Source organism: Lutra lutra, chromosome 2 (genome assembly GCF_902655055.1).
Source record: "Lutra lutra chromosome 2, mLutLut1.2, whole genome shotgun sequence".
NCBI classification, from domain to species: domain Eukaryota; kingdom Metazoa; phylum Chordata; class Mammalia; order Carnivora; family Mustelidae; genus Lutra; species Lutra lutra.
In genome coordinates, this window is record NC_062279.1 from 66,054,279 (window position 1) to 66,070,599 (window position 16,321).

General features: G+C 37.4%; 1 protein-coding gene across 4 annotated transcripts in view; it reads right to left on the minus strand.

Annotated features, from left to right (window-relative positions):
- IQCM (IQ motif containing M) overlaps positions 1 to 16,321 on the minus strand; it is a 486,594-nt gene that overhangs the window by 432,128 nt on the left and 38,145 nt on the right. For 3 of the 4 annotated variants that reach the window (XM_047717609.1, XM_047717606.1, XM_047717607.1), the window contains exon 3: positions 14,544 to 14,549. The exons of the other annotated variant lie outside the window; for it this stretch is intronic. The gene's annotated coding sequence lies outside the window, so the exon portion shown is untranslated. The remainder of the gene's footprint in view (positions 1 to 14,543; positions 14,550 to 16,321) is intronic. 4 annotated transcript variants of the gene reach the window in all.

A 16,321-nucleotide genomic window follows, 5' to 3' on the forward strand; every position in this document is an offset into this window, starting at 1 on the left:
TGGCTCAGTTGGTTAAGCCACTGCCTTCAGCTCAGGTCATGATCCTGGGGTCCTGGGATCAAGTCCCACATTGGTCTCCTTGCTTGGCAGGGAGCCTGCTTCCTCCTCTCTCTCTGCCTGCCTCTCTGCCTGCTTGTCCATATTCTCTCTCTCTGACAAATAAATAAAATCTTTAAAAAAAAAAAAGTTAAAATGAAAGACTTCATGTAAGAGATTAATATTACTGGACAAAGGGGTAAATGAGTATTATGAGTATGCTTCCTGAATGACTTTACCCCTATTATATATCTCTCTTTGCATGACATGTTTTCCATTTGTTAACTAAGCATAGCATTAAGGACATAGAATATAATTGTCATCTTAGCTTCCCTAAAATGCCAAATCAGCAACAATAATGACATGATAATGCTATGTTCATCTAGCTAACTCAGAGTTCTAATTTTATCACAATTGAATATACATTTTTCAAATGACTGATCTTTTATCCTACTCTATCATGACTTTTTTTTTAAGATTTATTTATTTATTTATTTGAGAGAGAGGGAGCACTTGAGCATGAGCAGGGGGAGAGGCAGAGAGGGAGAGAATCCCAAGTAGACTCCTCATTGAGCACAAGCTGGAGTTGGGACTCCATCCCACCACACCGAGATCATGACCTGAACTGAAACCAAGAGTTAGATGCTTAACCAACTGAACCACCTAGGCACCCTGCTATTATGACTTCCAAGGAAAACATCATTCACTAAGACAGTGGGCCATAAATATTGCTAGGCTTCATTATTGTAGATTTCTGGGTACATTTTTCATTCAGAAAGTTTATTTATAGAAAACAGACTATATTGACCAGGTGAGGTTTTGCTTCTAATAACTACTGTGATTTAAAAAAATAATCACATAAAATATACCATCTTAACCTTTTTAAATGTATAGTTCAGTAGTGTTAAATATACTCACATTGTTGCAAAACAGATCTTCCAGAACTTTCTCATCTTGCAGAACTGAAACTATACACATTAAACAATATCCCCTTTCCCTCTCTGCCCTGTCCCTGGTAACCACCATTCCACTTTGGTTTTAAGAATTTACTTTTTGTATATATTTTTCCAAAGTGTATTTCTTTTTTTTTAAGATATTATTTATTTGACAAAGAGAGACAGCGAGAGAGAGGGAACACAAGCAGGGGGAGTGGGAGAAAGAGAAGCAGGCTTCCCACCCAGCAGGGAGCCTGACATGGAGCTCAATTCCAGGACCCTAGGATCATGACCTGAGCTGAAGGCAGATGCTTAATGACTGAGACACCCAGGTGCCCCCCCAATGTATATTTCTTTTTCTTTTAAGATATTATTTACTTATTTGACAGAGAAATAGAAAGAAAGAGCACAAGTTGGCAGAGTGGCAGGCAGAGGAAGAGGGAGAAGCAGGCTCTCCACTAAGCAGGGAGCCTGATGCCGGGCTTGATCTCAGGACCCTGGGATCACTACCTGAGCCGAAGGCAGCCGCTTATCCGACTGAGCCACCCAGGCGCCCCAAGTGTATTTCTTATGTGTTTGTGAAAACAAGGAGAAAAGGTACACTAATGTTTCATCTCACATCTTTCAAAAAAAAAAATCACAGTCACTATTCAAATATTAGGTTTCTCTAAGTGTCATAGTATATATTATTTTAATGCTACTGTAAATTTAAAAGCAATCTGAAAAGTAATGGGCATTTTTTTTTCTTATCATACCTACAAAGTGACTGTTACCAAAAAAAATACAAAAGGCATTTAAGCAGTTTTTCTCCATAGTTCTGTTCAAACACAGCAAGAGTATAATTAGCTGGACAAGCTGCCTAAGTCTGTAATATACATCACCTCCACAACTAACAAACCTGTAGCAGTAACAAGCTTTACAGTAAATTAAAATCTCCAGTTCCTCAAAAAAAAAAAAATTACATTCAAAAAGATGAAGTAAACAGCAATTTCTCTTTCCCAAGAATGAAGTATATATATAAAGGTGAGGTTAAAAAAACATTTTTCAATTTTTTTAATTTAGCAAGTTAAGATGCTGCAATAATGATGAGACATTCATTTTTTCCCACCACCAAGTAATTGTTCCCACATTATTGGAGAGTTTATGGGTCTGACTACTTCACTGCCATTTAATGATTCTGAAAAAAAGGCCCACATTTTTCTTGGATTCTTTTTGCTCAAAAAAAAAAATTAAAAAAATAAATAAAAATAAAAATCCAAGAAGTTACTTACTTTGTCAATGCAGCAACTCAAGATTTTACATTATTCCTCCTTTTTTGTGAACATTTAAAAGAAAAATTGTTTTCTTTCATTCTAACCTAAACTCAAAGTTTCTAAGATAGATCTCTTGATTATATCATGTTCTTGACATTATTAAACACAAAATCTTCTCTAAAGTAACTGACTGTTGCTTCTCCAAAAACAAATGCCTCAAGATATGACCCAGGGGGCGCCTGGGTGGCTCAGTGGGTTAAGCCGCTGCCTTCGGCTCAGGTCATGATCCCAGGTCCTGGGTTCGAGCCCCATGTCGGGCTTTCTGCTCAGCGGGGAGCCTGCTTCCTCCTCTCTCTCTGTCTGCCTCTCTGCCTACTTGTGATTTCTCTCTGTCAAATAAATAAATAAAATCTTAAAAAAAAAAAAAAAAAAAAAAAAAAAAGATATGACCCAGAATGCATATTTCTCAGACTGAGTAAGGAAGTAATGCCTAAAATTTTCAAGATCTACAGAGAAGAAGATAGTAATAACCTAGCAAGTCATGCATAAAAGTTCAAAAGAACCTTAAATCTGCTGGTTCAAAAAAATAAGAAAATAGATCCCTAAAACTATTCATAGCAACCACAGAAAGTGAGATAATACCATCATCTCTTCATTTCTGATCTTATGATATTCTTTTCAGGAGTTCTATTTGTCAGCACAGGTCACACACTCACTATGTGTTTTACAGGTCTTTTAACCAAATTAATGATTCTAAAAGCATATTTTCTAGTTCATTGCAGATACACCTCTAAATTATACTTGGCTCACAAGTTGTAAAAAGCAGCATATTATATAGCTATAAGTTCCTCCCACTCAACCTATTTTAAGTCTGATATCAGCCAAGATAATGCTAATAATGCTCATCACAAAAAACTATCACAGCTTTCAATACCTATTTAAAAATATTCATTAATTCAAAGGTTAAGAGCCCTAAGTAAAAGGTATTGGGCTAGGTGTTATAGGTGACCCGAAACTGGAAAACCATCAGTCAGTTTTCAGTCTACCGAGGAAGACAGGTATAAAGAAAGTAACAATGACATTTTGGGTGACAAAAACCTATTATTCAAATTAGGAATTTTAAGAGTGAGAGAGGTACTTCTAAAAACTAAGCCAGGGTGGGGCGCCTGGGTGGCTCAGTGGGTTGGGCCTCTGCCTTCAGCTCAGGTCCTGATCTCAGGATCCTGGGATCGAGCCCCACATCGGGCTCTCTGCACAGCAGGGAGCCGGCCTCCCTATCTCTCTTTCTGCCTGCCTCTTTGCCTACTTGTGATCTCCGTCTGTTGAATAAATAAAGAAAAATCTTTAAAAAAAAAAAAAAAACTAAGCCAGGGTAACAGACATAAACAAGTCTGCCCTGGGAATTAATAGTCACCCTAATTATGGATTCAGTGTTCTGCAGTTTAAATATTTTCAGAAACATTATATTTTTTGCCTAGAAACAAAGCTATGAAATAAATAACACAATACTATCTCCACTTTTAAATGAGAAAACAAAGGCTTAGAGAAAGTAACTAACTTATCTAAGTTTATGCAGCTAATAAATGATGGGTCCAAGGCCTGTGCTGATATTTTCTAATTCTACATCTAATGTCTTTCCACTATAACACACTGCTTCATCAATAGCTAAAACTACAAGGTATGTAGATAAATTCTATAAATGACAACCAGAGGTAAATATTGTTCTTCTGATTATTTTTTTTAAAGATTTTATTTATTTATTTGTTAGAGAGAGAGAGGGAGCGAGCATGAGCACAGGCAGACAGAGTGGTAGGCAGAGGCAGAGGGAGAAGCAGGCTCCCCGCTGAGCAAGGAGCCCGATGTGGGACTCGATCCCAGGACGCTGGGATCATGACCTGAGCCGAAGGCAGCCGCTTAACCAACTGAGCCACCCAGGCGTCCCTGTTCTTCTGATTATAATACCAATATAGAATTATAGGGAGATAACATGTACCAGTTTGACAGTATTTTCACTATCATGGTAAAAATTATGTGGATAAATGAGGAAAGATTAAACAAAGGAAACTATATGACACAAAGTTGACCTCCCCCCCCCAAAGAAAGTAAGAGCTAAAGCAGTTTTAAGTAAAACCAGAGTCTAAAGAGGGATATCCTCATCACTGTTGTTATTCAAAATTGTCTTCTAACTTTATAATGCATAAATATTGCATAAGAGATAAACCATCTCCTTTTGCTAAGAAGACTGTATAATAATAGTGACTATGACCAGAATTTTAAAAATTGGTAAGATGGTTAGGTTCCAGATAAATATTTTAAAACTCAGTGATACTTGTGTCTTCCAGCAATAAGTTTCCCCTCCTATCAATCCCGAGCTCTTCAGGACCACTTCTGTTCCCTATAGAATTCTGTCCAGTCATATCAGATTTTCAGTTTTGAACAGAATACTTAACACCCTACTCTGAAGTGTCTGGTTTGGATTATTTCTCCAAATTCCAGAGCTACCAACAGAACAATGACTTATCCTGTAACAATGACCAAAAGGACTTATTAACCTATTCCCTTTCAGGAAAAAAGACTGCCTCTAAGACAAAATTCTACTTAGTCTTAAGAGCCCATGGCAACATAATCCTGGACATTTTAAAAAATTGCGAATTTCTTTCCAGTCTTAAGAAATGCATAACTACTGACATCTGGTATCAGAATACTCAATGCAGACAAAGAAAAAAATATCCATGATTAAAGGACACACATGTGGGTTTGTTTGTTTTTTTTAAAAAACATATATTTTTATACCCAAGGGAAGAGGTCTGTGAATCGCCAGGTTTACACACTTCACAGCACTCACCATAGCACATACCCTCCCCAATGTCCATAACCCCACCCCCCTTCCCAAACCCCCTCCCCCCATCAACCCTCAGTTTGTTTTGTGAGATTAAGAGTCACTTATGGTTTGTCTCCCTCCCAATCCCATCTTGTTTCATTTACTCTTCTCCTACCCCCTTAACCCCCCCATGTTGCATCTCCTCTCCCTCATTTCAGGGAGATCATATGATAGTTGTCTTTCTCCGATTGACTGATTTCGCTAAGCATGATACCCTCTAGTTCCATCCACGTCGTCGCAAATGGCAAGATTTCATTTCTTTTGATGGCTGCATAGTATTCCATTGTGTATATATACCACATCTTCTTTATCCATTCGTCTGTTGATGGACATCTAGGTTCTTTCCATAGTTTGGCTATTGTAGACATTGCTGCTATAAACATTCGGGTGCACGTGCCCCTTCGGATCACTATGTTTATATCTTTAGGGTAAATACCCAGTAGTGCAATTGCTGGGTCATAGGGTAGTTCTATTTTGAACATTTTGAGGAACCTCCATGCTGTTTTCCAGAGTGGTTGTACCAGCTTGCATTCCCACCAACAGTGTAGGAGGGTTCCCCTTTCTCCAAATCCTCGCCAGCATCTGTCATTTCCTGACTTGTTAATTTTAGCCATTCTGACTGGTGTGAGGTGATATCTCATTGTGGTTTTGATTTGTATTTCCCTGATGCCGAGTGATATGGAGCACTTTTTCATGTGTCTGTTGGCCATCTGGATGTCTTCTTTGCAGAAATGTCTGTTCATGTCTTCTGCCCATTTCTTGATTGGATTATTTTTTGGGGGGTGTTGAGTTTGCTAAGTTCCTTATAGATTTTGGACACTAGCCCTTTATCTGATATGTCGTTTGTAAATATTTTCTCCCATTCTGTCAGCTGTCTTTTGGTTTTGTTAACTGTTTCCTTTGCTGTGCAAAAGCTTTTGATCTTGATAAAATCCCAATAGTTCATTTTTACCATTGCTTCCCTTGCCTTTGGCGATGTTCCTAGGAAGATGTTGCTGTGGCTGAGGTTGAAGAGATTGCTGCCTGTGTTCTCCTCAAGGATTTTGATGGATTCCTTTCTCACATTGAGGTCCTTCATCCATTTTGAGTGTATATTCATGTGTGGTGTAAGGAGATGATCCAATTTCATTTTTCTGCATGAGGCTGTCCAATTTTCCTAAAACCATTTATTGAAGAGGCTGTCTTTTTTCCATTGGACATTCTTCCCTACTTTGTCGAAGATTAGTTGACCATAGAGTTGAGGTCTATTTCTGGGCTCTCTATTCTGTTCCACTGATCTATGTGTCTGTTTTTGTGCCAGTACCATGCTGTCTTGATGATGACAGCTTTGTAATAGAGCTTGAAGTCCGGAATTTTGATGCCACCGACTTTGGCTCTCTTTTTCAATATTCCTTTGGCTATTCGAGGTCTTTTCTGGTTCCATATAAATTTTAGGATTATTTGTTCCATTTCTTTGAAAAAAATGGATGGTACTTTGATAGGAATTGCATTAAATGTGTAGATTGCTTTAGGTAGCATAGACATTTTCACAATATTTATTCTTCCAATCCAGGAGCATGGAACATTTTTCCATTTCTTTGTGTCTTCCTCAATTTCTTTCATGAGTACTTTATAGTTTTCTGTGTATAGATTCTTAGTCTCTTTGGTTAGGTTTATTCCTAGGTATCTTATAGTTTTGGGTGCAATTGTAAATGGGATGGACTCCTTAATTTCTCTTTCTTCTGTCTTGTTGTTGGTGTAGAGAAATGCACCTGATTTCTGTGCATTGATTTTATATCCTGACACTTTACTGAATTCCTGTACAAGTTCTAGCAGTTTTGGAGTGGAGTCTTTTGGGTTTTCCACATATAGTATCATATCATCGGCAAAGAGTGATAGTTTGACTTCTTCTTTGCCGATTTGGATGCCTTTAATTTCCTTTTGTTATCTGATTGCTGAGGCTAGGACTTCTAGTACTATGTTGAATAGCAGTGGTGATAATGGACATCCCTGTCGTGTTCCTGACCTTAGCGGAAAAGCTTTCAGTTTTTCTCCATTGAGAATATTTGCGGTGGGTTTTTGATAGATGGCTTTGATAATATTGAGGTATGTGCCCTCTATCCCTACACTTTGAAGAGTTTTGATCAGGAAGGGATGCTGTACTTTGTCAAATGCTTTTTCAGCATCTATGGAGAGTATCATATGGTTCTTGTTCTTTCTTTTATTAATGCATTGTATGACATTGATTGATTTGTGGATGTTGAACCAACCTTGCAGCCCTGGAATAAATCCCACTTGGTTGTGGTGAATAATCCTTTTAAAGTACTGTTGAATCCTATTGGCTAGTATTTTGGTGAGAATTTTTGCATCTGTGTTCATCAAGGATATTGGTCTGTAATTCTCTTTTTTGATGGAATCCTTGTCTGGTTTTGGGATCAAGGTGATGCTGGCCTCATAAAATGAGTTTGGAAGTTTTCCTTCCATTTCTATTTTTTGGAACAGTTTCAGGAGAATAGGAATTAGTTCTTCTTTAAATGTTTGGTAGAATTCCCCCGGGAAGCCATCTGGCCCTGGGCTTTTGTTTGTTTGGAGATTTTTGATGACTGTTTCAATCTCCTTATGGGTCTGTTATGGGTTATGGGTCATGGGTCTGTTCAGGCTTTCTATTTCTTCCTGGTTCAGTTGTGGTAGTTTATATGTCTCTAGGAAGGCATCCATTTCTTCCAGATTGTCAAATTTGTTGGCATAGAGTTGCTCATAGTATGTTCTTATAAGTGTCTGTTATTTCTTTGGTGTTAGTTGTGATCTCTCTTTCATTCATGATTTTATTTATTTGGGTCCTTTCTCTTTTCTTTTTGATAAGTCTGGCCAGGGGTTTATCAATCTTATTAATTCTTTCAGAGAACCAGCTCCTAGTTTTGTTGATTTGTTCTATTGGTTTCTTGGTTTCTATTTCATTGATTTCTGCTCTGATTTTTATTATTTCTCTTCTCCTGCTGGGTTTAGGCTTTCTTTCTTGTTCTTTCTCCAGCTCCTTTAGGTGTAGGGTTAGGTTGTGTACCTGAGACCTTTCTTGTTTCTTGAGAAAGGCTTGTACCACTATATATTTTCCTCTCAGGACTGCCTTTGTTGTGTCCCACAGATTTTGAACCGTTGTGTTTTCATTCTCATTCGTTTCCATGAATTTTTTCAGTTCTTTTTTAATTTCCTGGTTGACCCATTCATTCTTTAGAAGGATGCTGTTTAGTCTGCATGTTTTTCTCACTTAGTGCTCTGACTATATCATGCCAGCTCTTTCTGGCCTGCCAGGTCTCTGTGGATAAGTCTGCTGCCAATCTAATATTTTTACCATTGTATGTTACAGACTTCTTTTCCCGGGCTGCTTTCAGGATTTTCTCTTTGTCACGAAGACTTGTAAATTTTACTATTAGGTGACGGAGTGTGGACCTATTCTTATTGATTTTGAGGGGGGGGTGTTCTCTGAACCTCCTGGATTCCGATGCTTGTTCCCTTTGACATATTGGGGAAATTCTCTCCAATAATTCTCTCCAATATACCTTCTGCTCCCCTCTCTCTTTCTTCTTCTTCTGGAATCCCAATTATTCTAATATTGTTTCGTCTTATGGTGTCACTTATCTCTCGAACTCTCTCCTCGTGGTCCAGTAGCTGTTTGTCCCTCTTTTGCTCAGCTTCTTTATTCTCTGCCATTTGGTCTTCTATATCGCTAATTCTTTCTTCTGCCTCATTTATCCTAGCAATGAGAGCCTCCATTTTTGATTGCACCTCATTAATAGCTTTTTTTATTTCAACTTGGTTAGATTTTAATTCTTTTATTTTTCCAGAAAGGGCTTTTATATCTCCCGAGAGGGTTTCTCTAATATCTTCCATGCCTTTTTCAAGCCCGGCTAGAACCTTGAGAATCGTCATTCTGAACTCTAGATCTGACATATTATCAATGTCTGTATTGATTAGGCCCCTAGCCTTTGGTACTGACTCTTATTCTTTTTTTTGTGGTGAATTTTTCCGCCTTGTCGTTATGTCCCGATAAGAGTATATGAAGGAGCAAGTAAAATACTAAAAGGGTGGCAACAACCCCAAGAAAATATGCTTTAACCAAATCAGAAGAGATCCCAAATCATGAGGGGGGAGAAAGCGGATAAAAAGAGGTTCAGAAAGAAAAAAAAAAAAGAAATTAAAAAAAGAAAACGAATAAAGAAAAAATATTAAAATATATATATATATATATATATATATATAGTATAAACTAGTTAAAAAACGTTAAAAAAGAAAAGGGTAAAAGTTTAAAAATTTTGGCAGAAGAGAAAAAAATTGAAAAAAAAAATTAAATTAACTGCAAGGCTAAAGAATCATGGGGGCAAAGCCATGAGCTCCGTGCTTTGCATTCTCCTCCTCTGGAGTTCTGCTGCTCTCCTTGGTATTGAAACTGCACTCCTTGGTATTTGAACTTGGTCCTGGCTGGATTTCTTGTTGATCTTCTGGGGGAGGGGCCTGTTGTAGTGATTCTCAAGTGTCTTTGCCCCAGGAGGAATTGCACCGCCCTTACCAGGGGCCGGTCTGAGTAATCCGCTTGGGTTTGCTTTCGGGAGCTTTTGTTCCCTGAGTGCTTTCCGTAGAATTCTGGAGGACGGGAATGAAGATGGCGGCCTCCCAGTCTCCGGCCCGGAGGAGCCGAGAGCCCGGGGCCCCACTCCTCAGTGCGCCCTCAGAGAACAGTGCCCAATTACTCCCATCACCCTGGCCTCCAGCCGCGCTCCGAGCTGACCAAGCCTGCGACCGGTTCAACGTAACCCGGAGCTGAGAGCTCACTCCTCAGCTCTGTCTCTGTAGCCGGCTTCCCCGTTCTAATACCTGTAAGCTCTGCGACACTCAGACACCCCCGATCCTTCTGTGACCCTTGCAGGACCTGAGGCCGCGCTGACCCCACGTGGGCTTCAACCTGGTTAAGCCTCTGGAGTGATGTCCCTCAGCGGAACAGACTTTTAAAAGTCCTGATTTTGTGCTCCGTTGCTCCACCACTTGCTGGGAGCCGGCCCCGCCCCCCATGGTCTATCTTCCCGTCACTTTGGATTCACTTCTCCGCCAGTCCTACCTTTCAGAAAGTGGTTGATTTTCTGTTTCTAGAATTGCTGTTCTTCTTCTCTTCGATCTCCCGTTGGATTTGTAGGTGTTTGCAATCTTTAGATAAGCTATCTAGCTGATCTCCTGCTACCTGAAGTAGTCTCAGCCTGCTACTTCTCCGCCATCTTGACTCCTCCCCCGACATGTGGGTTTTTTTTTTAAGAAATTGTCCAGCTCGATATTAGCTCCCTAACAACCTGATATAACATGTTTCATATGCCTCTTTCAGTCATTATAATCTATTTCTTTTTTTTAAGATTTTATTTATTTATTTGAGATAGAGCGAGTCAGTGAGAGAACAGAGGCTGGGGAGAGGTGGAGGGAGAGAGAGAATCAGGCTCCCTACTGACCAGAGAGCTGATGCAGGGCTCGATCCCAGGATGCTGAGATCACGACTTGAGCTGAAGATAGATGCTTAACCAACTGAGCCACCCAGGCACCCCTACAATCTATTTTTAAAATGACAGAAGTTTCTAAAAAATTCAAAAACTAATTGATTTATCAATGAGATTTCTATGTCATCTTTTAAAGAACAATGGTAACATTAAAAGAATTTTCATGTCATGGCCTTGTTGAGATTTATTCTCTGAGACCTTGCATCGTTGTGTCTGTAATAGGTATTTGTGACTCTCCTTCTAGGCTTGATGAAGTAACCAACCATATGGCAAAGAACTGCAAGATCTTCCAGGAACTGCATGTGACTTCTAGGATCTGAGTTAACTTCAGCTAACAGCCAGGAAAAAGCTGGGCCCCTCAGTTATACAATCACGAGGAAACAGATTCTGGCAACCTGAGTAAGCATGGAAGTGCATTCTTCCCCAGTCAAGTCTCCAGCTGAGGAAGCAGCCTGGCCAATATAGTGAATAAATTCTTGTGAGACCCTGAAGCATAAAACATATTCAAACCATGCCAAGAATCCTGGCCCATTCAAATTGTGAGATAATAAATGTTTTAAGCCACTTAATTTGTGATAATTTGTTACCCAGCAACAGGAAACTAATTTATCTTCCAATGTCTTTCCATCTTAGAGTAAAATCCCAAGTCATTTTCACAATTTTGCCACTTGCTACCCACTCTAACTTCATCTTCTTCCATTTCACCATTGCAAACTTTGCTCTAACTACAGTGGCCTCTTTGCTTGTCAAATAGAATAGATTTGCCATGTTTTCTATTTGACAGACTGGCTCAGGGTCTTCAATATTCTGCCTGGAATGCTCTTCCCAGATACCCACTTAGCTCACAACTCACCTTCTTCAGGAACCTATTCAAAAATTACTTCATTGGAGACACCTTCTCCTGGAAAAAAAAAAAAAAAAAAAAACAGGAACTCCTACACCCTCAACATGTACTGCTAGCACATGATTGCTTTATTCTCTCCACAACACTCTCATATCACCACCTGCTAGGCATTTTTATTCATTTGTTAGCTTATTGTATTTCTCCATGTACCAGAAGGTAAAGTCCAAGGGGGCAGAGATTTTTTTGTTGTTGTTAACTGTTGTTAATCTATATGTGTGGAACCTATGTTGAATAAATAAATAAGTTGGTAGATAAGTTAATGAATGAATTAAAGCAAATGCATTATTAAGAAATTAGAGAGAAGTTAATAGACATGAGGGATAAACAAAATGACTTAACAGATAAATTTAACAAATAGAACAGAAAAAAGCATTCTGAACTATAATAAATGATAATTTCCTAATTCATCATGATCCAGGTGGGAAAAATAATATATTTTAATAATATATAACGATGGGAATTAGACTAACTCCATACTTCTTCACAGCAACTTCCAGAAGACAATGGAACAATGACCAAAATGTTCTGAGAGAAAGAGAATATGACTTTAATATTTTATACTCATTCAAATTTTCTTTTGAGATTCAGGCAACTGACTTTATTAAGCACACAAAATCATAAGAAATATAATTTCTACAATAGCTTTATGAAAACTGAACTCCTACATGAAATAAGGGATTCAGAAATGGAAAAGCAAGAATGAATAAAATAAGTGTTGGTGGGCATTGAATCAATTTAAATAAATCTACTTAAACAACTACAGTAATTTGTTAGAGAATATAATTTGAATGTTTTAAACTTTGACAAAGAGAAATAATATTACTGACAAAGCTGGAAGATTGGTGAAGTGCCAAGAGAAAGTAAAAGAATATTCCTCCTTCATAATTCACATCAGGAAGAAAAGTTTCTATTTTCTCAAAAACTGAAGGATGAAATTTTTTAAATGACACAAACAACTAATTTATACTTTGTAATAATTTACTAGTAAACTTAGACCTTTTAGGATTTTTTTTTGGGGGGGGGTGCAAATCTTTCCTATAGGCACAAAGTAAATATTTAGGCTTTGTGGGTTGCATACAATCTCTGTTGGGTTTTTATTTCTCTCTTTTGTAACTTTTTTTAAATGTAAAGACCAACATTAGCCCCCATGCTGTACAAAAACAGGCCTTGGGTTGAATTTGACCTGCTTGATGCATTTTGTTGGCTTCTAGGTAAACAACATTGAGCCAAAATTCTGTTGTTCTTTCATTTTCACTCTGGGATCTCTTGATTCTGTTAAATGTAAGTAAAACTATTGCAGTATTTTGTATTTAAATCTATACGATAACTTATAGGACTTCCACTTTTGGTCAGGATGTATCCAGCAGATATAATTCACAATGTTTGACATCCAATCAGAAGTTATCAAGCATGCAAAAATAGGCCAATATGACCCATAATGAGGGGGAAAAAATTGAATCAAAACCAACCTGGAAATTACACAGAGAGTAAAATTTGTAGACAAGAACATTAGAATAGCTATAACAGCTGCATTCCATATGTTCAAATAGCTAGAGGAAAGACTGAGCATGCAATGCAAAAACCTAGAAGATATTTAAGACTGAAATACAATTTCTAGAAATGAAAACTACAATGTCTATGATTAAAAAAAGAAATACACTGAATGGGATTAACAGAGATAAACATTGCAAGAGAAAAGATTAGTAAATTTGAAAGTACATCAGTAGAAGTCATCTAAACTGAAACATAAAGAAAAAAGTCTGGGGACACCTGGGTGGTTCAGTCAATTAAGCATCTGCCTTTGGCTCATATCATGGTTTCAGGGTCCTGGGTAAATATAAAAGACTTAATCATTATTTAAATCTCTTTAAAAGAATTGTTTCAAGTAAAATATTAACAATGGATCGTGGTATATATAACATTAAATAGGTGACGGGGATTAAGGAGTGCACTTGTTGGGATGAGCACTAGGTGTTATATGGAAGTGCTGAATCACTATATTGTAGACCTGAAGTTAATATTACACTTTATGTTAACTAACCGGAATTTAAATAAAAACTTTAAAAAATAATAATAAGTAAAATATATGAAAATAGCACAAAGGCCAGGAGAAAAGTGGAAGCAAACTCACAAGTTACCAATATTATTCATGAGGTAATATAGTATTATCATTTTAAGGTAAAATTGTGTTAAGTTAAAGATATATACTATAAATGTAAACCAATTACTAAGATAACAAACAAAAAGTTATAGCTGATAAGCCAATAAAGGAGGTACAATGGAATAAAAAATAGAATTCAAAACTCAGAAAAAAGAGGAAAAAATGGAAAAAATAAAAAATAAATAGCAAGATGGTAGCTTTAAACCCAAACATATCAATAATAACATTAAATGTAAATGGCATAAATATTCCCAATTTAAAAACATTTTTTTAAGATTTGATTTATTTATTTATTTGACAGAGAGAGACAGATCACAAGTAGGCAGAGAGACAGGCAGAGAGAGGGGGAAGCAGGCTCCCTGCTGAGCAGAAAGCCCGATGTGGGGCTTAATCCTGGGACCCTGGGGTCATGACCCAAGCCGAAGGTAGAGGCTTTAACCCACTGAGCCACCCAGGCACCCCTAAAAACATTTTAAATGAGCATTTCTTATTAGGTAAAAAAGGAGGAATCAAGTATATGCTGCCTATAAGAAACCCATTTAAAATATTAAGAGAAATAAATTAAAAGGTAAAGAATGGAAAAGATATGTCATGCTAACTAATTAAAATAATACTGATATAGTGGGGGCACCTGAGTGGCTCAGTGGTTAAGCACCTGCCTTGGGCTCAGGTCATGATCCCAGGGTCATGGAATCAAGCTCCGCATCGGGTTCCCTGCTTGGCGGGGAGCTTCTCCCTCCCCACTCCCGCAGCTTGTGTTCCCTCTCTCACTGTCTCTCTCTCTCTGTCAAATAAATAAATCTTTTTAAAAAATACTGATGTAGGGGTGCCTGGGTGGCTCAGCAGGTTAAAGCCTCTACCTTCAGCTCAGGTCATGATCCCAGAGTCCTGGGATTGAGCCCCATATTGGGCTCTCTGCTCAGCAGGGAGCCTGCTTCCTTCCTCTCTCTGCCTGCCTCTCTGCCTGCTTATGATCTCTGTCAAATAAATAAATAAAATCTTAAAAAAAATACTGATGTAGTTATATTAATACCAGTATTTTATAGCAAAAATATCACCAGAGATAAAGTGATTTCATACTGATAAAGAAGTCAACTAATCAAGAGGACATACCAATCTTTAACATTTATGTACCTAATAACAGAGCTCTAAAATACATTAAGCAAAAATGACAGCACTAGAATGAGAAATCAATAAAACTGAAATTATACTCCGATTCCAAACCCTTGCCTAAGTTAATAATAGAATAAATTGGCAGAAAATCAGTAAGCATACACAATACTTGTACAATACTATCAAGCGACTTAATCTAATCGACATTTATAAAATATTCTACCCAACAACAGATAAATACACATTCTATTCAAGTAGAGCACATTTGGGGGAATAAAATCAATCTCATTAAGTTTAAAAGAATACAAATTCTATAAAGTATGTTTTTTTGAAAACAGGACTAAGTTGGAAAACAGTAACAGAAATACAACAGGAAAATCTCTAAACATCTGGAAACTAAGTGACACTCTTCTAAATAATTCAAACGTCAAAGAAGAAATCAAAAGAGAAATTAGAAAACATTCTGAACTGAATAAAAATTACAACCAACATTTAAAATTTATGGGATTCAGTCAAAGCAGAGTCTACAAAGAAACATAGTCCTAAATGTCTGTATTAGGTTAAAAAAAAAAAAGGTTTTCAAAACAATGACCTTAGCTTCAACCGTAGTAACACACACACACACACACACACACAGAGAGAGAGAGAGAGAGAGAGGGAGAATAATGAATTAAAACCATAGTAAGCAAGAGAAAATAACAATAAAGATCAGAGTAAAAATCAATGATATCGAAAACGGGAAAAATGAAGAAAAATCAGTGAAATCAAAGCTAGTTCTTTGAGATCAATAAAATTGATAAACTTCTAGTTAGAGCAACCAAATAAATAGATAAAATCCAATTTACCAATATTAGCATTGAGGATGATGACATCACTAGAGTTTCTACAGAAATTAAAATGAGAGAATATTAACAACTTTATGCCAATAAATTAAACAATTTAGATGAAATGGACAAATTCCTTAAAAGACAAACTACCAAAAACCCACAGAGAATATCATTCTCAATGGGGAAAAGCTGACAGCCTCCCCTTTGAGATCAGGAACACAACAAGGATGCCCACTCTCACCAATGTTGTTCAACATAGTACTAGGAGTCCTAGCAACAGCAACCAGAAAACAAAAAGAAATTAAAGTATTTAAAATGGTAAAGAAGAAGTCACTCTCTCTCTTTGCAGATGACATGATACTTTATATGGAAAGCCCAAAAGACTACACCCCCAAACGACCAGAACTCAGGAATGTGGGAGGATACAAAATCAATGTACAGAAATCAGTTGCTTTCTTATACACTAACAATGAACATATAGGAAGGGAAATTAGATAATCGATTCCATTTACTATAGCACCAAGAACCATAAGATACCTAGGAATAAACCTAACCAATGAGGTAAAGGATCTGTACTCGAGGAATTACAGAGCACTCATGAAAGAAACTGAAGAAGACACAGAAAGATGGAAAAGCTTTCCATGCTCATGGATCAAGAGAATAACCACTCTTAAAATGTCTGTACTGCCTAGAGCAAT